Source organism: Oratosquilla oratoria, chromosome 15 (assembly GCF_046742065.1).
Source record: "Oratosquilla oratoria isolate Oo_2021 chromosome 15, ASM4674206v1, whole genome shotgun sequence".
NCBI lineage: Eukaryota > Metazoa > Arthropoda > Malacostraca > Stomatopoda > Squillidae > Oratosquilla > Oratosquilla oratoria.
Genome location: NC_134791.1, coordinates 2,310,888 through 2,333,387, shown reverse-complemented (window position 1 = coordinate 2,333,387; position 22,500 = coordinate 2,310,888). Strand labels below are relative to the sequence as shown.

Below are 22,500 nucleotides of genomic sequence, written 5' to 3'. Positions count from 1 at the left end.
TATTATTATTGTTATCATTAATATTATAATTATTATTATTATTATTAATAATATTTTTATTATTATTATTAATATTTATTTATTTATCTATTTATTTTTTGCTGTCAATAATAATTATAATAATCAGCGTTACTCAGTAGTTTCCTCTTCCATTTTTGTTACTTTGTATATTTTGTATTTTCTGTATTTACTTATGCTATCTACTTATTTAATAATTTATCTATTTATACTATATCTGTTGATTTCTTTACCCATTTATAATGTTTCGCTTTATTTATCCAATTATCAATTTATTTTTTATTTCAATTTATTTGTCAAATTCGTTCCAACCGATTTAACTTGTGGAAGTAAGTGGATATTAATTATTCATTTATTCATTTATTTATTTGTTCGTTTATCTATTTATTAGTTGCTGTGGACTGTGTTTAACCAGCGCTTCTATCCGTGTAAAAAAAAAAGGTCATTTTTTCCTCTTCAAGCTGAAGCAGTTGGTACCCCTGATATAGTCGATTTTGTCGTTGAAGCAGTTGGCAAGCCTGATTGAAGCCGCTGCTATGGTTTAGTCTTTGTGTTACCATTATTTCATTATTTCATAAATTTTAACAAAATTAGAGACAGGAAGCCATAAATTATTATATATATATATATATATATATATATATATATATATATATATATATATATATATATATATATATATATATATATAATATATATATATATATATATATATATATATATATATATATATATATATATATATGTATATTACAAAAGGGCTACCATGCCTATTCACCACGCACGGCAGGTATCAGGTGACCATTAGACTCTGATCTGCCTTATCATGGGCCAGAAAGTCTCTGTCAATGTTTTTTTTTTATCATTGTATTTATTGTATTGTGTTGTGTCATGTATTGTGTTCTTATTTGTTCTATTTTAATAAATTGCATTGTATTAGAGTTGTGTGTCATTACATGTTATGTATTGTATGTCTATTTCTCTCTCTCTCTCTCTCTCTCTCCCTGTCTCTATCTCACACACACACACACACACACACACACACACACACACACACACACACACACACACACACACACATTTGCACATACACACGGTTGACAATGTCTATAGTGTCACTGCTTGTCATTCTAAAGCTCCGAGGTCGATCCCTGACGCGATGAAACAAAAAATTAGTCCGTAACAGCAGGAGCGGCTGGTATTTTCTGGATTTGGACAAGTGAGAAACTATTTACAATCTCTCCATGTAACCCCTTACATGACGGTTGGCATTTTTTTTTTTTTTCAAGCACCTGGCTTCGCCACCCACGGCTGCGCCGTGGGTGCTTGGCCTGCGGCCCTGCTCGCTTCGCGAAGCGTCCCGCGAGAATCATTGAACTTAATCACCTTTCGATGAAATTCCCGCACAGATTCCTTAACACACCTTTTTTTGACAGCCTGGTATAAGCTTGGAAAAGTTTGGGCATGTTTATTCCGTAGTCGGCAACTCAAACTCTTATCATTTTGTAAAGCGGCTTTTGAGATTTTCCGAGTATCTGTAACCCAATTCCAAAAATGTCTTTGACGCTTCTTTTTGTCGGCTTCGGTTTCTAAGGGCATTGTTCCTGGTGATCTAATCGTAAGATTTGTTGCCCTCCTTTTTTAATGGTTAAAACTTTTATTACACACGTGTCCCTTTTTGCCGGTTCAGTGGGGGACAAAAACATACACCCGGGTTCATTAAAAGACAGCCGGGAGTCATTTAAATCTTAGTTATTCTTAGATTTATTGATTTATTTTATTTCATTTATTTATTTATTTATTTATTTATTTTTTTTTTTTTGCGCCACGCTGGCACTTTTTCTTTTGGCACCAGGATAGCATCTCTTCAGTTGGCACCAGGATGTCACTTTTTCAATTGGCGCCAGGCTGGCATCTTTTTTCTTTTGGCGCAAAGATTTTTTCTTTTTTTTTCACCAGGTTGGCACTTTTTCTATTGGCGCCGGGTTGGCATCTTTTCTATTGGAGCCAGGTTGGCATCTTTTTCTTTTGAAGCCAGTTTGGCACTTTTTCTATTGGCGCCAGGATGGCATCTTTTTCAATTGGCGTCAGGATGGCACCTTTTCAAATGGCGCCAGATGGCACATTTTCTTTTGGAGCCAGGATTTTTTTTTTTTTTTTTTTTTTTGGGGGGGGGGGCGCCGGAATGGCGCTTTTTATTTTAGCTCCTTGTTGTCATCTTTTTCTATTGGCGCCAGAATGGCACTTTTTCTATTGGCGCCAGGATTACAACTTTTCTATTGGCGCCAGGATTACAACTTTTCTATTGGCGCCAAGTGATTCTATATACTTATACAACACCTTTCCGATAGGTCAAGTATCAGTCTGCTCATGTTTACGCTCGTGGGGATAGAAACCCTGTCTCGGTCCGGGGACCGAATGCCAGTCAACGGGGTTGCCCAGTGCCGGTGAGGGGAAAAGTGGAGCGTTTGTTTCCGATTCTTGGATCGCCACTTTCAAAGGAAACTCCTTAAACACATTGCCGCTTTTTTTGTTTTTGTTTTTTTAACTTTTCATTGGCGCACTTTACATATTTCATTCTGGCTAATGTCGCCAGACGATTCTGTTCCGCCTGAGCATCACATGGATAGTTTGGCGCCAGCCAGAGGACGATATATAAACGAAATTAGGAAAGTGACTGATAGTAATAATGATGAAGATAATGAAATGATAATGATGATAGTAATGATAATAATAAAATTGGTAATAATTGTGGTAATGAAAGTGGTCATGATAATTGTAATTTTATGGTAATGATAGTAACAATAATTATAGTAATAAAGATAATAATAATAATATAGTAATAATGATAACAATAATAATAGTAATAATAATAATAATAATAGGAACAATAATGAAAAGTGATAATGACAATTATAATAATAATGATAAAAATAGCAGTTATAGTAATAAGATAAAAGTAATAATACATATTCCAAAGGCTTTTCCCCCTTTCAAGGGAGGTAGCCGATAATAAAGATATAATAATTATAATAAAAGTTATAATGATAATGGCAATCATTGATAATAATGATAATAATTATAATAATATTGATGATAATGATAGTAATAACTATAATAGTAATAATAATAATGATGGTGATAATAATTTAATAGAAAATTATTCATTATAATCATTGATAATAATGATAATGACGATAATAGTAATTATGGTAGTAGAAAATATATTGATAATAATAGTGATAATAAAATTTATAATGATAATATTATTGATAGACAATAATAGACATTGACAAGAACGACAATAACAACAGGTAACCAGGGTGACTTAGACACTCCCCTCTCCCTCTTCTTCCCCTCTCCCCCTCTTCCACTCTCCCCCTCTTCCCCTCTCCCCTCCTCTCTCTTCCTCTCCTCTCCCCCTCTCCCCTCCTCTGTCTTCCTCTCGTCTCTCCCTGTCCCCTCCATTCTACCCTCCCCCTCCTCCCCTCTCCCCTCCTCTCTCTTCCTCTCCTCTCCCCCTCTCCCCTCCTCTCTCTTCCTCTCCTCTCCCCCTCTCCCCTCCTCTCTCTTCCTCTCCACTCTCCCTCTCCCCTCCTCTCTACCCTCCTCTCTACCCTCTCCCTCTTCCCCTCTCCCCTCCTCTCTCTTCCTTTCCTCTCTCCCTCCCCTCCTCTCTACCCTCTCCCTCTTCCCCTCTCCCCTCCTCTCTCTTTCTCTCCTCTCTTTCTCTCCTCTCTCCCTCTCCCCTTCTCTCTACCCTCTCCCTCTTCCCCTCTCCCCTCCTCTCTTCCTCTCCTCTCTCCCTCTGCCCTCCCTCCCTCTCCCCTTTCCCCTATCCTCTTCTCTCCCTCCCACTCCTCTTCCCCTCTCCCTCGGTCCTCTTCCCCCTCTCCCTCTTCCCCTGTCCCCTCCTCTCTCTTCCTCCCCTCTCCCCCTTCCTTCTCTCCCCTCCTCTCTTTCCCTCTCCCTCTGCTCTCTTCCCCCTCTCCCCCTCCTCCTTTTCCCTCTCTCTCTCTCCCCTCTTCCCTCTCTCCCCCTCCCCTTTCCCCCTCCCCCTCTCTTCTCCCCCTCCTTCCCCTCTCCCCTATCCCTTCCCCTCTCCTCTCTCTTCTTCCCCTCTCCCCCTCCTCTCTTCCCCTCTCCTCTCCCCTCTTACTCCTCTCTCTCCCTCTCCTCTCCCCTCTTCCACCTCTCCCCCTCCCCTTCTCGCCTCCTCTCTCTCCCTCTTCTCTCCCCTTCCTCTCCCTTCCTCCCTTTCCCCTCTTACCCCTCTCCCTTCCTCTTTCCCTCTCTTCTCTCCCCTCTTCCCTCTCTCTCCCTCTCCCCCTTCCCTTCTCCCCTCCTCTCTCTCCCTCTCCTCTCCCCTTCTCCTCTTCCCTTTTTCCTCCTCTCCCTTATTTCCCCCTCCTCATCCCATTTCCCTCTCCCCCTTCCCCCTTCTTCCCTCCCCCCCCTCTCCCCCCTCTCCTCCTTTTCTCCCCTTCCCCTCCCCATCTCCCCTTTCTCCTTTTCCCTCTCTCATTCCCTCTCTCCTCTTCCATCTCCCTCTCTCTCCCCCCTCTCCCCCTCTCCCCCCTCTTTTCCCACCTTCTAGGGCCCCCCTCCTAGGTAGCTCAGCACATTGTGCATTTTGGGGCCCTCTGGCCTCGGGGGGCCCCGCATGCCCCTTTAAGAGATCATTGATTGGGGGACTATTCTTAGGGGCCTCCCCCCTCCTTCCCCCTCCCTCCCTCCCTCCCTCCCCTGACGCACTGAAGCCAAAGGGATGTTGTGTATTTTGTTGTTTGTGTACAACATGTACATGCATACATATATGTATATATATATATATATATATATATATATATATATATATATATATATATATATATATGTATATATATATATTAAGGTGTTTGAAAGTACATATGTATGCATCATTTCGCCAGTTTTATTTTGGCTGAGTCAAAAAATATTTAGAAGAGAATATTTAATTTTGTTCTTGACGTGTGTTGAGATGTAAATAAATGCGAGGAGAAAAAAAATATATATATATTTAAATAGATATATGAAAAAATGAATAAGTAAAAATATATAAAAGATAAATGTAGAAATGTAAATAAGATATATAAAGAAACACGGAAGGGTCGAGAAAAAAAAAGTAAAATAAAATTGACGAAACAGAAAGAAATTCCGGGCGAAAATTCAAAAAGGGTCAACAAACGTTATGACGTCATAGGGGAGACAGACGTTGTCATATGGTGGTTCCTTTTTTTTTTTTTTTTTTTTTTTTTTAGGATATTCCGACCTTTTTTCAACTCGCTGTGTCCTTGTTTAGATGTATCCTTTTTTAGGACAATTATTTGCAGCCTTTTATACCTTTTGTTTTGTTTAATTGAGAATAAGAAATAGATTATTTTTATCCAACTCGAATGGAAACATGTTTGTGTTGCATTTGATGAAGTTTCGTCTATTGAATACCAACATTCGTTAGTAAATATGGTCGCCGCTTTGGCGCGTTGGTTTCGACCTCCCTCCACACTTCCTGGAACTGGGGAAATGTCACTCACTTAGGCTGTCGTAGCACTTAGGGTACAGGCGACTGTTTTTGTGTCCAAATGTCCTATTTTGTGTCGTCAGTCTATATGTGTCCATTTTCTACTATGTCCTATTTTTAAAGTGAAAATACATTTTTCAGTGTCCTTTTAGTGTATATGGCCTATTCTTTAGTGGATATGTCAAGTTTTAGAGTTGATATCCATTTTTCAGTGTCATTGTCCTTATTTAATGAAGTTTAAATGAATCCTTTATTTTTCAGTCCTTTTTTCTTAATTTTAAGAAAACTTTTAATGGAAAGTCAGTTTTTTAGGAAGTATTTTTTCTGTACTTTGAACATTACTTTTAGTTAATAAAAAAAGTTTTAAGTGAAATGCTCTTTTTCAATATTAGTGTCCTATGTAATAAGTATATGACCTTTATTTACCACAAGGTGTCCTTTTTTTCCCTCAACGGGAGACAGAAGACCTTTATTATAAAGGTCAGTTTTTAGAGGAACTAGGTGAAGAGCTTACGCCAGGAGGCGCTGATTAGCTGCGGCCGAAGCCGCCACCTTTGTCCTATTATGCGTTTCAGGGACTGTTGGGGCTAGTAACAGTCACTGGTGGCAATCAGAGAGGAGTGCGGGATTCGAACCCGCAACTAAGCGAATGCTAGACCAGCTAACACGCTTCCCATGACGCTACCAGTTGGTAACAGTCACTGATATTAATCGGAGAGGAGTGCGGGATTCGAACCCGGAACAAAGCGAATGCGAGGCGCTACCAACGTACGTTTTCTTTTCTATATTTATTTTTCCTAGAAATGAAATTTTAGGCCAAATGTCCTTTTTCTTGGGCCTATGACCTTTGTCCTCAAGGTTTGTCCTTTTTTTCCTCCCTCGGTGCCAGACACGAACGAGACGAAAGAAGGACAATGGGCAAATCAGAGGATAAAGAAAGAGGAAAAGAATAGAAAACGGGAGGACAGGAATAGAGAGAGACGTGGAAATAAAGACAGAGAGCGAAAAGAGTGGGTGTGGTAGACAGAAATAGACAGACAGATGGAAATAGATTGTAACACAGACGAAAAAAAAACAGAAGTGTGTGTATATATATATATATATATATATATATATATATATATCAACCACAATGCACTTTAATTCTAAGCCATATAGGCGCATGCAGAAATTGTAAGGTGGTACGCCCGAGGACTCGAACCTATGCGGCGAGAACGTTACCAGTGCCGAGTGACTTAGACCAATACACCATCAAGAGAGATATAAGTTCAGCGCAAGCTTTCTCATATGTGTGTATGCTCGAGTTCATACACATACACGAAAGTTTGCGTTCAACCCACCTCCACTATGACAGTACATTGTTAAGTATACGAACGCGGGAAAGTATTTGTACAACATTGAGTGGGTCCCAGTGATTAGAGATACATTTTTATCAACCACAATGTACTTTAATTATATATATATATATATATATATATATATATATATATATATATATATATATATATATATACATATAAGTATATATATATATATATATATATACATTTTTTATAATTTTGTAATTATATGTTTATTTATTCATTGACTATTATTTGTAAAAAATCGCATTTTTCTTCACTTTATTTGTGTATATTCATAATATTTTGATTTGTTTATTTACTTGTTATTTTTATTATTTATTTGTGTTATTCTTTTTCTTATATTCGTTCATATATTCATTTGTTTATCATTATTATTATTATTATTATTATTATTATTATTATTATTATTATTATTATTATTTATTATCTAGGAAGACACTCCCTATTCTCCCCTCTCCCCTCTCCTCTCCTCTCCTCTTCTCTCCTCTCCCTTACTCCCCTCCTTCCTCCTCCTCTGCCCCCTCCTCCCCCTCTCTCATCACTCTCCTCTCCTCCCCCTCCCTCCTCTCCCTCCCCCTCTTCTCCTCCCACCTTCCCCTCTTCTCCCCTCTTCTCCCCTCCTCTTCTTCCACTCGTACCTCCCTCCTCCCCCTCCCCTCCTCCCACCCCTTCTCCTCCTCTCCCCCTATTCTCCCCTCCCACCTTCCTCTCTTTTCCCTCTCCCCTCTTCTCCCCTCCCTTCTCCCCCTCCTACCCCCTCCCCTTTCCCCCGCTTCTCCCCTCCCCTCCTCCTTCCCCCCTCCTCCTTCTTCCCCCCTCCCCGTTCTCCTTCTTCCCCCATCCTCCCTCTCCTCCCTCCTCCTCCTACCTCCCCTCCTTCCCCTCTCCCTTCCTCCTTCTACACCGCCTCCCCTCTTCCCCCTTCCCCCACTTCTCCCCTCCCCATCCCCCCTCCTCCTCCCGCCTCCCTCTCCTTCCCCTTTCCCCTCTTCTCTCCTTCCCTTCCTCCCCTTCTCCTCTCCCCTCCTTCTCCTCTCCCCTCCCCCTCTCCCCTCCCCCTCTCCCCTCTTCTCCCCTCCCCCCCGCCGCCGTATAGAGTGAGATAATCCCCAACAATCATCGTTAATGACATCCTCCTTACTACGTAACCGGCAAGACCTTACTGGGGCCTTAGTCTGTATAGAGGTTAAGGACTCCATGAGACCTTACTAAAGAAGAAGGTTCCGCTGAGACCTTACTAAGGTCTGAATGCTCACTGAGACCTTACTAAGGTCTGAGTGCCCGCTGAGACCTTACTAAGGACTCCATACGCCCAAAGACCTTATTCAGGACTGAGTGCCCACTGAGACCTTTCTAAGGCCTGAGTGCTCACTGAGACCTTACTAAGGACTCCATGCGCCCTAAGACTTTATTAAGGACTGAGTAACCATTGAGACCTTACTAAGGACCTTAACGAGGGCTCAGTAACTAATGTGACCTTACTAAGGACGAAGTATCCTGAGACCTTACTTTGAACTACATATATCCAAGTCCTTAGTGAGGCCTGGGTACCCACTGAGACCTTACTAAGGACAATATATACCCCTAAGTCCTTACTAATGGCACTACCGAGACCTTACTAAGGATTCTGACCTTACTAAGGATTTTATACTTACCATGTTGCCTAATAGCGGGGTTTATCAAGATGAACTGAGACCTTCAAAGGAGGAAGAAATGGAGGAGGAGGAAAAGAAAGAAGAGGAGGAGGAATAGGAGAGGAAGAAGAGGAGCAGGAGTAGGAGAGGAGGAAGAAGAGGAGGGGGAGGAGGAAGACGAAGAGTAGGAGAAGGAGGAAGAAGAGGGGAGGAAGACAAGGAAGAGGAAGAAGAGGAGGAAGAAGAGGAGGAGGAGGAGGAGGAGGAGGAAGAAGAGGAGGAGGAGGAGGAGGAAAAGGAAGAGAAGGAGGAAGAAGAGGAGGAGGAGGAGGAAGAAGAGGATGACAAGGAAGAGGAAGAAGAGGAAGAGGAAAAGGGTGAGGAAGAGGAAGAAGAGGAGGAGGAAGACAAGGAAGAGGAAGAAGAGGAGGAGGAGAAAGAAGAGGAGGAAGACAAGGAAGAGGAAGAAGAGGAGGAGGAAAAGGAAGAGGAGAAGGAGGAAGAGAAGGAGGAAGAGGAGGAGGAAGACAAGGAAGAGGAAGAAGAGGAGGAGGAAGAGGACAAGGAAGAGGAGGAAGAAGACAAGGAAGAGGAGGAATGGAGGAGGTGGGAGAGCGGTTGAGGAGGCACTGCCCCTGAGGTTCTGTATGTATGACTTTCCGCATAACTGGCAATGTGTATACATACATGTGCACACACGCACACACACACACACACACACACACACACACACACACACATACACACACACACACACACACACACACACGAAGATGTGAATTTCGGGTGTATTTTTCCTTACTGGTAACCAGCATATTATTGGATCACGTGCTAGTTTTGTGATGTATCAGCAACATATATATATATATATATATATATAATATATATTTACATGCACACATATATCTGTGTGTGTGTGTGTGCGTTTCATTTCATACACTGTGACTTACTTGATTGATGTTATTCTGGTCTATTTTAGTCTTATGTGGGGGGAGAGGGGGGGCGTCCCCCGCCCTGAAGAGGAAGTCGAAGAATCGGGACCCCTTGAGACAGGATTCCTAGTTGACATCACATGGGTGGGATATGACGTCAGATCATTCATCTGACGTCATTATATGACGTCACAAAAATAGGAAATTAGTTATATTGCTTGACGTCGTTTTATGACGTCACAAATATGGAAAATGAATTAAATCGCCTGACGTCGTAATATGACGTCATAAGGGTGGGAACTGACATTGCCTGACGTCACAAAAATGGGAAATTAATTACATTGCCTGACGTCATGATATGACGTCACGAAGGTGGGAATGATTTAATTTACCTGACGTCATATGACGTCACAAAGGTGGGAACGAATTAAACCTAACGTCACTCGAGTGGAAAAATAATTAAATCTGACGTCATTATATGACGTCACGAGGGTGGAAAACGAATATATTCTCCTGACGTCCTCTATGACATCAAAGTACGGAATTGGGGGATGGGGGGGGTTGGCAGCTCAATTACCAACAGTTGTAGTGTTGGCAGGGCACTGCCGTGACATCTAATTTGCACTCTGACAACGGGGCGCTTACCACAGCTGATTGGAATGGGCTGTTGGCAGAAAGGAATATGTTTTAGGTGTCATAGTGTTACCCTGTTGTCAGTTGGAGGCGGTCCCCGTGAGGAAATAATGAAAATAATGATGATAATAATAATAATAATGATAATAATAGTAATGATGTCATAGTAGTAATGGTAATAACAATTATAGTGATGATAATAATAATAATAATGATAATAATAATAATAATAATAATGATAGTAATTAATAATAATGATAATTGAGAATAGTAATGATTCATAACAATTATAGTGATAATAATAATGATAGTAGTAATGATAATAACAATTATAGTAATAATAATTATAATAATATTAATAGGAATAGTAATAATAGTAATATTACTACTAATAATGATAACATTAATAACAATAATAGTAACGCTTTGATATTAGTAATAATAATGGTAATAGTATTAATAACACTGTACTAATAGTAATGATAATGATGATAATAATAATAATGATAGAATTAATAATGATGAAAACAACTAATAGTAATGATAATAGTTGTAATAATAATAATAATAATGATAATAATAATAATAATGTAATGACAATGGCGACAAAAACAACAACCAAAGAACAGTAATAATAGGACAAGTAACGTCTTCCTTAACATAATTTATTTTGTTTTAATGCTTTCAGTCGATTTCATTCATCTGCGGTGAATAGGACCTTAGTTAAATCTTCTTAAACTGGTTTAAGGCTTAGTTAAGCCTGAAGGAATTAAGCCTATATTAACCCCCTTTGCCTATTGAAGCCCTTTAGAGATTTTATTCTGGTTAAAAACGCCAGGAGATTTTCTTCGGTCTAGAGGGGGATAAGGAGACCGCCCCCGTGCCCCCCTCTTTTTTGGGGGGTAAAGGGGTCCATCAAAGGGGGAGGTTACACATAACAATTGATGTTTTCAATCTCTATCCTAATGATGTGTTGTCACAGGTAAAAGGGGGGAGAGGAAGGGATGGGAGAGGGGGAAGAGGAGGGGGAGAGGGGAGAGGAGGGGGAAGGTAGAGAGGAGGGGAGGGGAGGGTAAAGGAAAAAGGGGGAGGGGAGAAGGGGGGAGGGGAGAAGGAGGAGGGGGGGGGGAGAGGAGAGAGGAGGGGAGAGGGGATGAGGGGAGAGGAGATAGGATGGGGAAGGGGGAAAAGGAGGGGAGAGGAGGGAAGGGAAGGGGGAGGGGAAAGAGGGGAAGGGAAGAGGAGAGAAGAAGGATGATGGGAGAGGGGGGAAGGGAATGCCTGATCAGATGAATAACTCGGGTCATTGTTTGTAAGCCTTTGATCGACGCCCGACGCGACGAGGTGCATAAGGGAGGGAATGGAGGACGAGTGGGGAAGGGGAGGGAAAGTTTTGGGGAGGTTACGGGCGGTTTGGGGGATAGAAGCTGGGTATCTGAGAGGGGGAAAGGGGGATTTGGGAGTAATAGGATTATCAGTGGGATTGTTATGTTGAACTTTTAGCTTTGACAGTATCAGATTATTTGTCATTATTATTATTATTATTATTATTATTATTATTATTATTATTATCATCATATTATTATATTATTATTATTATTATTATTATTATTATTATTACTATTATCATTATCTTTATTATTATTATATCTAATGCATGTATGTACTGTATATATGTACTGTATCTCTGTTGTATATATGTACACGTGTATATATGTATGCATGCGTATATATACACATGTATATATGTATAGATAGAGCGAGAGAAATCATATTATATAATTAAAATGGAAATGAAAATTATTTTGAGACAATGTACTATCTCCCATGTCAACGCAAGCAGGACAGGCCATCCCCCCCTCTCCCCCCGTCCCCCTCTCCTTCCCCCTTTCCATCCTCCCCCCTCTCCCCTCCCCCCAGTTGTTGCTATCTTCGTCTGGTTAATTATTTTTTAGTTTTTTTATGATTTATCTTATATTTCGTCTTTTATAGATTAAAAACTACATACATACATACATATACCAAGGCTTTTTTCCCCCTTACAAGGGGGGTAGCCAAAAAGAAAAAGGCACAAAATCATTCCCACCCATTCCATCCCTGAATACACTCCACACCCCTCCACCCTCCCTCTTATCTTAGCACCTCCTGAAAGACGGGTCATCCCTGCACCTTGTCCACTGCCCTGGGTCAGAAGCATTGTCGCAAGACACAGCCTATCCACAGCAAGGCCGCTTTATTAAATCGGCGACCCCCCCCTCTCCGTCCCCCCATTGCATAAAATGAGAGGACGGGGAGAAATCCCTTCGGGCTGCGTCAAATTTTGCTCACACCTACTACCTCACCCCCCCTCCACCCGCCCATTCCACCTCATGCAATCACAACATCATCCATATACAACCATTCTCCATTCACCCCTGTCTTCTGTCCTCTCCCGTCCTTCCTCAACAGACATTCCCCTCTTCCCCAAAGCCCCCTTCACCCCATCCATCCACCTCATCCTAGGACGTCCCCTCATGTTCACTCCCTCCACATCTGCCTTCCACACCTCTTTTACTAGTCTTTTTTCACTCATTCTTTCCATGTGTCCAAACCATCCTAATATTCTTTCATCAACCCTATCTCCCAGCTCCTTTTCCACCCCTGTTCTCCTCCTCACCTCCTCGCTTGGTGTGGGATCGAACCAGGGTCTTTGGACTCACGGGACATGACTGGTACCGACCAAACCACAGTGTCTTAAAAAAAAAAAAAAAAAAAAAAAAAAAAAAAAAAAAAAAAAAACATCAGTGATCCCTTTTTTGTGATTACATTCTTGGTCCCTTAACCTCCTCCTCGCCTCACTGAGCCCCTCCACGAGAGGGACATCCAATCTACTGGCGTCAGCCAAAATACGAACTGTTATTATTATTATTATCAATATTTGTATTTTTATTATTGTTTGTATTTTATTGTTATTATTGTTATTTGTATTTTTATTATTGTCACTTATTATCATTATTATTATCATTATTACTATTATTATTATTGCTATTGTTATTGTAATTACTAATAGTATTATTATTATTATGATTATTATTATCATTACTCATGATTATTATTAACAGTTATTATTATTATTGGTATTATTATTATTGTTATTATTATTATTATTATTATCATTATTATTGATATTATTATTATTGTTATTATTATCATTATTATTATTATTATTATTATTATTATTATTATTATTATTATTATCATTATTATCATCATTATTATTCACAATTGTTTTCATAATTATCGTTATCATTATTATTTTCATTATTATAGTTTTATTTCATTATTGTTATTATTATCATTATTATTATTATTATTATTATTATTATAGTTATTATTATCATCATTATTATTATCATTATTATTAATGTTGTAATTATTATTTCCAGGTAATGGGGGACAGGACGACAGTCGGATTACCCAGTAAATAAGGTAACGCTGATGAACCACACCAGGAGACGCTGAACTGCGTCCGAGGCCGCCACCTTTGCCCTTTATGCTAGGACATCACGATAAAGTAGCTGTGATGACGATTATTGGAGAGTTTTGAGGTCCAGAGGTTTCCAATACAGAGAATTACAGTCAGACTGTCCATATCGAGGCTAGGGTGAAGCCCATAGATATATATATATATATATATATATATATATATATATATATATATATATATATATATACATTGTGTGTGTGTGTGTGATTCACCATGATCTTGGATCACGTGTTGGACTCGTGATCGACAGCTATTTTCCTCCTCGGAAGAGAGCTCAGAGCTCATATATATATATATATATATATATATATATATATATATATATATATATATATATATATATATATATATATATATATGATCTATTGGTAATGCTGTGACCTTACACATACACACACACAACACCCCGCCCACGAGAGTTGGAGTAACGACTCGCAGCGCAGTGATACTAAAATTATTTCAGCCATGAGTGGGATTTAAACTCGGACCACCGTAGTGGCAGCCGGGAACTCTAACCACAAAGCCACAAGGTGTGTGTGTGCGCGTGCAAATTATCGAAACGGAAGCACTGTCGCTCACTAAAGGACGACTAAAGGTCGTGTCCGTCTGTATTTGAAGGACGACTTCCTCGGCCCAAGGGCTAGTCGAGGAGGACATTCTCTGAGTGAGGCCCCATTGGGAATCGAGCTCAAAGATAACCTGTGACGTCACTCGTTGTGCATGACATCATGCATAACAACGCATGGAATATCAAAGCAAAACTCGACGATAATCTTACATTAATTTTGTGTTTAATTCTAATTAAATTATTTGCTGCGTTTTACAAATTTATTTATTAATTTTCGTTGTCGTCAGGTGATTTTATTCAACAAACAAAGACTGAGAGTCGAATCAGGTGTGATGTCACTACACTGAATAGTTGTGACGTCATCGCCTTCTCGGTACAGTCGCCCCTGAATGAGCATGACGGTTTCGTATTGCTGTTAATTCTTTTATTATTATTATTTTTAACCTTATATCGACAGCTATAACTAACTTGTAAGTGATTCACTGGTTAAATTAATTCAGTTAATGTTTATTGGCATTAATTTTTTTAAGCATCACGCTTGGCTGAAAGGGAAAATGTCATTTTAAATTGAAGATTTTTGCTTTCTTAGTAATGCTTGATCACTTTGTAAACAAAGGAAGATTCTGGGAATGAATGACCGTTTTTCAAACGATATTGAACGTCTGTACCAGTTCCTGTAACGTTAGGATGCTTACTATAGCTGGAGAAAGTCATTAAAGGTTCAAATGAATAAGATATTGAGCCCTTTAGCCGAGAAAATAGAGTAAAAAACAATTCGTAATGCAGGTTGTGCAAAAATAAACAAATAAATGACTAAATAAATAAAAATAAGTAATATAAAAAATAAATAAATAAATAAAATAAAACAATAATATTTATGATAATGAATAGAATTAAAAATAAATAAAAGAATAGAAAAGATCACCGTCTTGAGAGGGGTTTGAAGGGGTCGGGACACATTGCAATAAGGAAGGTCGAATTATCCCTCAGATAATTCAGATCACCCGTTCATAATCAGAAAAGTAATAGGACAGGAAAAGTGGCAACAGGTATGCAAGGTGTTGAAAATTCATTATCTTCATATGGCAACACTCCGCCGGGCAGGCAGAATAAACACAAAATATGGAGCCCAAAGTATAATAACAAATACTATCTAAGTGTTGTAGTTTTATGTCCGATTGTTGTCGCTTGATGGAAAAAATATTTGACGTCAGTATTTATCTTATGGTTGAAGTCAATGTCATTACTGTTACATAATTATTGTAATCATTTTAACCTAAACACGATTTTATGGTGGCGGGAAATTAGGCGTGATGGTCTAATCTAGTGGCGGCAGGAGCCGTTAGCGTAAGTGTGATGGTCTCATTTAAGTCACAATATGGGAAGGACTTGGGGGGGGGGGTATTTATTTACCGTCGTCAAATCCCTCCTACCTCGCCATTTCCTAACCGTCTCCTCTCCCGCGCATTCAAATCTGTTTCCCTTCTGCGAAAATAAATCCTTGACCTCTGCGTAATGTCGTTTAAATGGTTGAGTTGGAAAAAGTACGTAATTTACATTCTTTTTTTACCCTGTTGCTTTCCTCCCTAAATTGTGAGCAGCCTAACGAACCAGTTCCCGACCTTCAGAATGACGTTCGTAGTGACGTCATATATTCCCAATGACGTCACAGAATCTGGGGATGGCGATTGGCGTAGGTGGGTGCACGGCAGCTGATTGGCTCTCCTCTTCTCTAAGCGGAAGGGAAAGTTGCTAGATATAAGATATTGAAGTGTTTGTTTCGTGTTGTTTTCGTGTTGATAGTCTATTTGTAGATTGTTTAGATATCATAATACTATTTTAAGATAATATTGTAATAGAAGTAAACATAACTTGCAAAGGGAGATGTAGAAAAATCGTAGAAATCTGATGTTTTGTCAATACGCCGTGTTTTCCCCGACATCAAGGGCTACGTTGCTCAGTGTCAAGCCAAAGCTGATTCGTGAGGGGCATAGCAACCTTCCTCTCACTTCTCCAGCAATATCTCCGTCTCAGCTCAAGAACTTCTCCTTGTGAGCCATATACAGACGCCACGGGTTAGTGATGGCTTATTCAAATGCATTTACAAAGAGGGAAACGGTTATTAGTGCTGTAAAATAATTGAAAGTGAATGTCATGTTTGTGGAGCTTAGCATAAGGCGCTGGGAAATTGTCTGGCCAGTAATGTACGTTATTTCGTTGATATAATCGATTTTGTTTAAATTATTTCGTCTTAAATAAGCAAAAATCTTAGATCGTTTCCTTCAACTTCCTATTATAATTCACTGTGTTGAATCGAATTTAGTGCTAAAGCGATCTGGAAGTTAAAGAGGAAGAAAAAAATCAGTTAAAGAAAAGAAAACGATTTATTTAAGTAAAAATGTATAAATAAATCTCACACCGACAAGACGTCATCTACCAACTCCTTCAGACGACATCACTAAGTATATCGTTGTTGTCATTTTTGACAACGTTTCTATTCTCATTTAAGGTAAGACATCTCATCATTTTATTTTCTTATGTTTTATCATAGTGAAATGACATATATTTAGATTAGTTTAGTTGATGAAAGTTATAAAATCGAGAAATAAGATTGCATGAATTATACAGGCGAAGACTGTTGGGGAGAGAGACTGAAGGAAGAGGAAATTAAAAAGAAAAATACAATAAAATGAACAGGGAAGAGAGAAGGAAAAATAAGAGAAGAAATTTCATTTAATGCTATGGTGGGTTAGGGAGGGTGGGAGGAGAGGGGGTTGGGGGACGGAGGGGTGGGAGTGGGGGTGGGGGGGCAAGGGATGGAACAGGTCCGAGGCAGGTATGCAAAGAATGTATACACACCCTTCATACACACACACACACACACACACACACACACACACACACACACACACACACACACACACACACACACACACACACACACTCACTAGAATAAGGGGGGGGGTTGCCACGGAGATAAATAAAAGAGAGAGAGAGGGAGGGGGTATAGAGGCAGAGAGGGGGCATAGAGAAAAAGGAGAGAGGGGGCAGAGAGAGAGTGGGGCATAGAGAGAAAAGGAGAGAGGGGCAGAGAGAGATAGAGAGGGGGCACAGAGAGAGAAAAAAGAGAGAGGAGCAGAAAGAGGGGGGCGAAGAGAGAAAGAGAGGGGCAGAGGGAGAGAGAAGGGGACAGAAAGAGAGAGAGTAGGGGACAGAAAGAGAGAGAGAAGGGAGAAAAGAGGGACAGAAAGGGAGGGAAAGAGACTAGGGCAGAGAGAGAAAGAGAGAGGAGGTAAAGATATTACGTCAAGAGACGCTTAGCTTTGTTAGAAGCAGTCACCTTTGCCCTGTGTGCTGGGGCCTTAATTAACCAAAATGAAAATTTTAAAGGAGACACTCTCTCTCTTTCTCTCCCCCCTCTCTCTCCCCCCTCCCCTCCCTCTCTCCCTCCCTCCCTCCCTCCCTCCTCTCCCTCCCTCCTCTCCCCCTTCTCTCTCCCCCTCTCTCTCCCTACTCTCCATGTGTATATATATATATATATGTATATATATATATATATATATATATATATATATATATATATCCTCTATCTATGTCTTAATCTATATTTGTATCTCTATCTCTGTCCCTCTAACCTTCTTTCTCATTTTCTCTCTCTCTCTCTCTCTCTCTCTCTCTCTCTCTCTCTCTCTTTCTCTTTCTCTTTTCTGCCTCTCTCTCTCTCCTCCACTCTCCCTTCTTTCTCTCTTCCTCTCACCTCCCATCCCCTCTTGCCCCCTTACCTCCCTCCCTCTCTTCTTCCCTCTCCTCCTCCCTCTCCTCTTCCCTCTCCTCCCTCCTCTCTTCTTCCCTCTCCTCCCCCTCTATCTTCTTCCCTCTCCTCCCCCCTCTCTCTTCTTCCCTCTCCTCCTCCCTCGCTTCTTCCCTCTCCTCCTCCCTCTCTTCTTCCCTCTCCTCCTCCTCTCTCTCTCTTCTTCCCTCTCCTCCTCCCTTTCTCTTCTTCCCTTTCCTCCTCCCTCTCTTCTTCCCTCTCCTCCTCCCTCCCTTCTTCTCTCTCCTCCTCCCTCTCTCTTCTTCCCTCTCCTCCCTCTCTCTTCTTCCCTCTCCTCCCTCTCTCTCTTCTTCCCAATCCTCCTCCCTCTCCTCCTCCCTCTCTCTTCTTCCCTCTCCTTCTCTCTCTCTTCTTCCCTCTCCTCCTCCCTCTCTTCTTCCCTCTCCTCCCTCCCTCTCTTCTTCCCACTCCTCCCTCTCCTCTTCCGTCTCCTCCTCCCTCTCTCTTCTTCCCTCTCCTCCCCTTCTTCTTCCCAATCCTCCTCCCTCTCTTCTTCCCTCTCCTCCTCCCTCTCTTCTTCCCTCTCCTCATCCCTCTCTCTTCTTCCCTCTCCTCATCCCTCTCTCTTCTTCCCTCTCCTCCTCCCTCCCTCTTCTTCCCTCTCCTCCTCCCTCTTTTCTTCCCTCTCTTCTTCCCTCTCCTCCTCCCTCTCTCTTCTTCCCAATCCTCCTCCCTCTCTTCTTCCCTCTCCTCCTCCCTCTCTTCTTCCCTCTCCTCCTCCCTCTCTCTTCTTCCCTCTCCTCCTCCCTCTCTCTTCTTCCCTCTCCTCCTCCCTCTCTCTTCTTCCCTCTCCTCCTCCCTCTCTCTTCTTCCCTTTCCTCCTCCCTCTCTCTTCTTCCCTCTCCTCCTCCCTCCCTCTTCTTCCCTCTCCTCCCTCTCTTCTTCCCTCTCCTCCTCCCTCTCTTCTTCCCTCTCTTCTCTCCTCTCCTCCTCCCTCTCTTTTTCCCTCTCCTCGTCCCTCTCTTCTTTCCTCTCCTCCTCCCTCCCTCTTCTTCCCTCTCTTCTTCCCTCTCCTCCTCCCTCTTCTTCTCCTCCTCCCTCTTTTCTTCCCTCTCCTCCTCCCTCTCTTCTTCCCTCTCCTCCTCCCTCCCTCTTCTTCCCTCTCCTCCTCCCTCCCTCTTCTTCCCTCTCCTCCTCCCTCCCTCTTCTTCCCTCTCCTCCTCCCCCCTCTTCTTCCCCCTCCTCCTCCCTCTCTTCTTCCCCTCCTCCTCCCTCTCTTCTTCCCCTCCTCCCCCTCTCTTCTTCCCTCTCCTCCTCCCTCTCTTCTTCCCTCTCCTCCTCCCTCTCTTCTTCCCTCTCCTCCTCCCTCCCTCTTCTTCCCTCTCCTCCTCCCTCCATCTTCTTCCCTCTCCTCCTCCCTCCCTCTTCTTCCCTCTCCTCCTCCCTCCCTCTTCTTCCCTCTCCTCCTCCCTCCCTCTTCTTCCATCTCCTCCTCCCTCCCTCTCTTCTTCCCCTCCTCCCCCTCTCTTCTTCCCTCTCCTCCTCCCTCTCTTCTTCCCTCTCCTCCTCCCTCTCTTCTTCCCTCTCCTCCTCCCTCCCTCCTCTTCCCTCTCCTCCTCCCTCCCTCTTCTTCCCTCTCCTCCTCCCTCTCTTCTTCCCTTTCCTCCTCCCTCTCTTCTTACTTCTCCTCGTCCCTCTCTTCTTCCCTCTCTCCTCCTCCCTCCCTCTTCTTCTTTCTCTTCTTCCCTCTCCTCCCTTTCTTCTTCCCTCTCCTCCTCCCTCTTCTTCCTTCTCCTCCTCCCTCTTTTCTTCCCTCTCCTCCTCCCTCCCTCTTCTTCCCTCTCCTCCTCCCTCCCTCTTCTTCTCTCCCCTCATCCTTCTCTTCTTCCCTCTCCTCCCTCCCTCTCCCTTCTTCCCTCTCCTCCTCCCTCCCTCTTCTTCCCTGTCCTCCTCCCTCCCTCTTCTTCCCTCTCCTCCTCCCTCCCTCTTCTTCCCTCTCCTCCTCCCTCCCTCTTCTTCCCTCTCCTCCTCCCTCCCTCTTCTTCCCTCTCCTCCTCCCTCTCTTCTCCCTTCTCCTCCTGCCTCTCTTCTTCCCTCTCTTCCTCCCTCCCTCTTCTTCCCTCTCTTCCACCCTCCATCGGAGACCTCTTCCCACTCCATATAACACTTCCCCCCGTCTCCCCCTCTCCCCTGCCCCGTCCCTTCCTCCTCTCCCTCTCCCCCTTTCCCCCTCTCCCCTCATTTCTCCCTCTGTTCCCTCTCTTCCTTCTCTCTTCTATTCCCTCTTCATTTTCTCCCCTCTCTCTTCCCTCTCTCTTGCATCTCTCTCACCTTTCTCTTCCCTGTTCCCCCTCTTGCACTCTCTCCCTTTCTTTCCTCTCTCCTCTCTTCCCTCTCTCTCTCTCTCTTCCCCTCTTCCCTTTCTCCCCCCTCTCTTCCCTTTCTCTACTCTTATCTTCCCTTTCTCCCTCTTCCCTCTCTTCCCTCTCTCTTCCCTCTCTCCCCTGCTCTTCCCTCTCCTCCACTCTTCCCTCTCTTCCTCTCTTCCCTATCTCCCTCTCCTCTCGCCCTCTTTCTTTCCTTTCCCTTTCTTTCCTCTCTCTTCCCTCTTTCCTCTCTTCCCTCTCTTCCTCTCTTCCCTCTCTTCCTCTCTTCCCTCTCTCCTTCTCTTCCCTCTCTCCCCCTCTCCCCCTCCCTTCTCCCCTCTTTTCTACTCTTTCCTCTCTTCCACTCTTCCCTCTCTTCCACTTTTTCCTCTCTTCCACTCTTCCCTCTCTCCCTCCCTTCCCTCTCTCCCTCTCTTCCCCCTCTTTCCTCCTCTCTCCCCCTATCTTCCCTCTCACTCCCTTCTCTCTTCCTTCTATCCCCCTCTTCTCTCTCACACTCCCTCTTCCCCTCTCTTCCCTCGCTCTCTTCCCTTTCTCCCTCCTTCCTTCTCTACCTCTCTTCCCCCTCTCTCCCCCCCCCATCTCCTTCCCTCTCTCCCCCTCTCCTTCCCTCTCTTCCCTCTCAGCCCCTCACTTCCCTCTCTCCCCTCTTCTCTCTCCCCCTCTTCTCTCTCCCCCTCTTCTCTCTCTCTCCCCCTCTTACCTCTCTCTCCCCGTCTTTCCTCTCTCTCCCCTTCTTCCCTCTCTCTCCCCTTCTTCCCTCTCTCTCCCCCTCTTCCCTCTCTCCCCCTTCCCTCTCTCCCCCTCTTCCCTCTCTCCCCCTCTTCCCTCTCCCTTCCCTCTCTCTCCCTCTTCCCTCTCCCCCCTCCCTCTCTCTCTCCCTCTTACTTCTCTCCCCCTCTTCCCTCTCTCCCCTTCTTACTTCTCTCCCCCTCTTCCCTCTCTCCCCCTCTTCCCTCGCTCCCTTCTCTTCCCTCTATCCCCTTCTCCTCCCTCTCTCCTTCTCTTCCCTCTCACACTCCCTCTTCCCTCTGTCCCCCTCTTCCCTCTCTCCCCCTCTTCCTTCTCTCCCCCTCTTCCTTCTCTCCCCTTCTCTTCCCTCTCTCCCCTTCTCTTCCCTCTCTCCCTCTCTTCCCTCACACTCTCCCTCTTCCCTCGCTCTCTTCCTACTCTCCTTCTCTTGTCTCCTTTTCCCTCTCTTCCTTCTCTTCCCCCTCTTCCCCCTCCCCCCTCTCTTCCCTCTTTCCACCTCTTCCCTTTCCCTCTCTTCCCTCTCTCCCCCTCTCTTCCCTCTCTCCCTCTCTTCCCTATCACCCTCTCTCTCCCTTCTCTTCCCTCTCTCTTCCCTCTACCTCTCTTCCCAATCTCCCTCTCTTCCCTCACACTCCCTCCTCCCTCTCTTCCCTCTCTCTTCTGTCTCTCTTCCCTCTCTTCCCTCTTTTCCCTCTTTTCTTTTCCCTCTCTCCCTCCTCTCCCCCTTTCTCATTTTCCTCCCTCTTATTTCCCTCTCTCCATCTTCCCCCTCCCTCTCCCCCTCCTCTCCCTCTCCCCCTCCTCTCCCCCTCCTCTCCCTCTCCCCTCCTCTCCCTCTCTCCCCTCCTCTCCCTCTCCCCCTCCTCTCCCTCTCCTCCTCTCCCTCTCCCCCTCCTCTCCCGCTCCTCCTCCTCTCCCTCTCCTCTTCTCCCTCTCCTCTCCCCCTCTCCCTCTCCCCCTCTTCTCCCCCTCCTCTCCCTCTCCCCTCCCTCTCCCCCTCCTCTCCCTCTCCCCTCCTTTCCCTTTCCCCCTCCTCTCCCCCTCCCCCTCCTCTCCCTCTCCCCTCCTTTCCCTTTCCCCTTCCTCTCCCCCTCCTCTCCCCCCCTCCCCCTCTCCCCCTCCTCTCCCTCTCCCCCTCCTCTCCCTCTCCCCCTCCTCTCCCTCTCCCCCTCCTCTCCCTCTCCCCCTCCTCTCCCTCTCCCCCTCCTCTCCCTCTCCCCCTCCTCTCCCTCTCCCCTCCTCTCCCTCTCCCCCTCCTCTCCCTCTCCCCCCTCTCCTTCTCCCCTCCTCTCCCTCTTCCCCTCCTCTCCCTCTCCCCCTCCTCCCCCTCCTCTCCCTCTCCCCTCCTCACCCTCTCCCCCTCCTCACCCTCTC

The 22,500-nt window shown here is 43.8% G+C and overlaps 1 protein-coding gene across 21 annotated transcripts in view; it reads left to right on the top strand.

Annotated features, from left to right (window-relative positions):
• rdgB (retinal degeneration B) overlaps positions 1–22,500 on the top strand; it is a 205,612-nt gene that overhangs the window by 44,388 nt on the left and 138,724 nt on the right. For 5 of the 21 annotated variants that reach the window (XM_076198428.1, XM_076198417.1, XM_076198425.1 and 2 more), the window contains exon 1: positions 15,216–16,723. The exons of 1 other annotated variant lie outside the window; for it this stretch is intronic. The gene's annotated coding sequence lies outside the window, so the exon portion shown is untranslated. Of the gene's footprint in view, positions 1–15,213; positions 16,724–22,500 lie in introns of those variants that run through there. 15 more of the 21 variants (XM_076198427.1, XM_076198426.1, XM_076198423.1 and 12 more) reach the window with 7 other exon arrangements.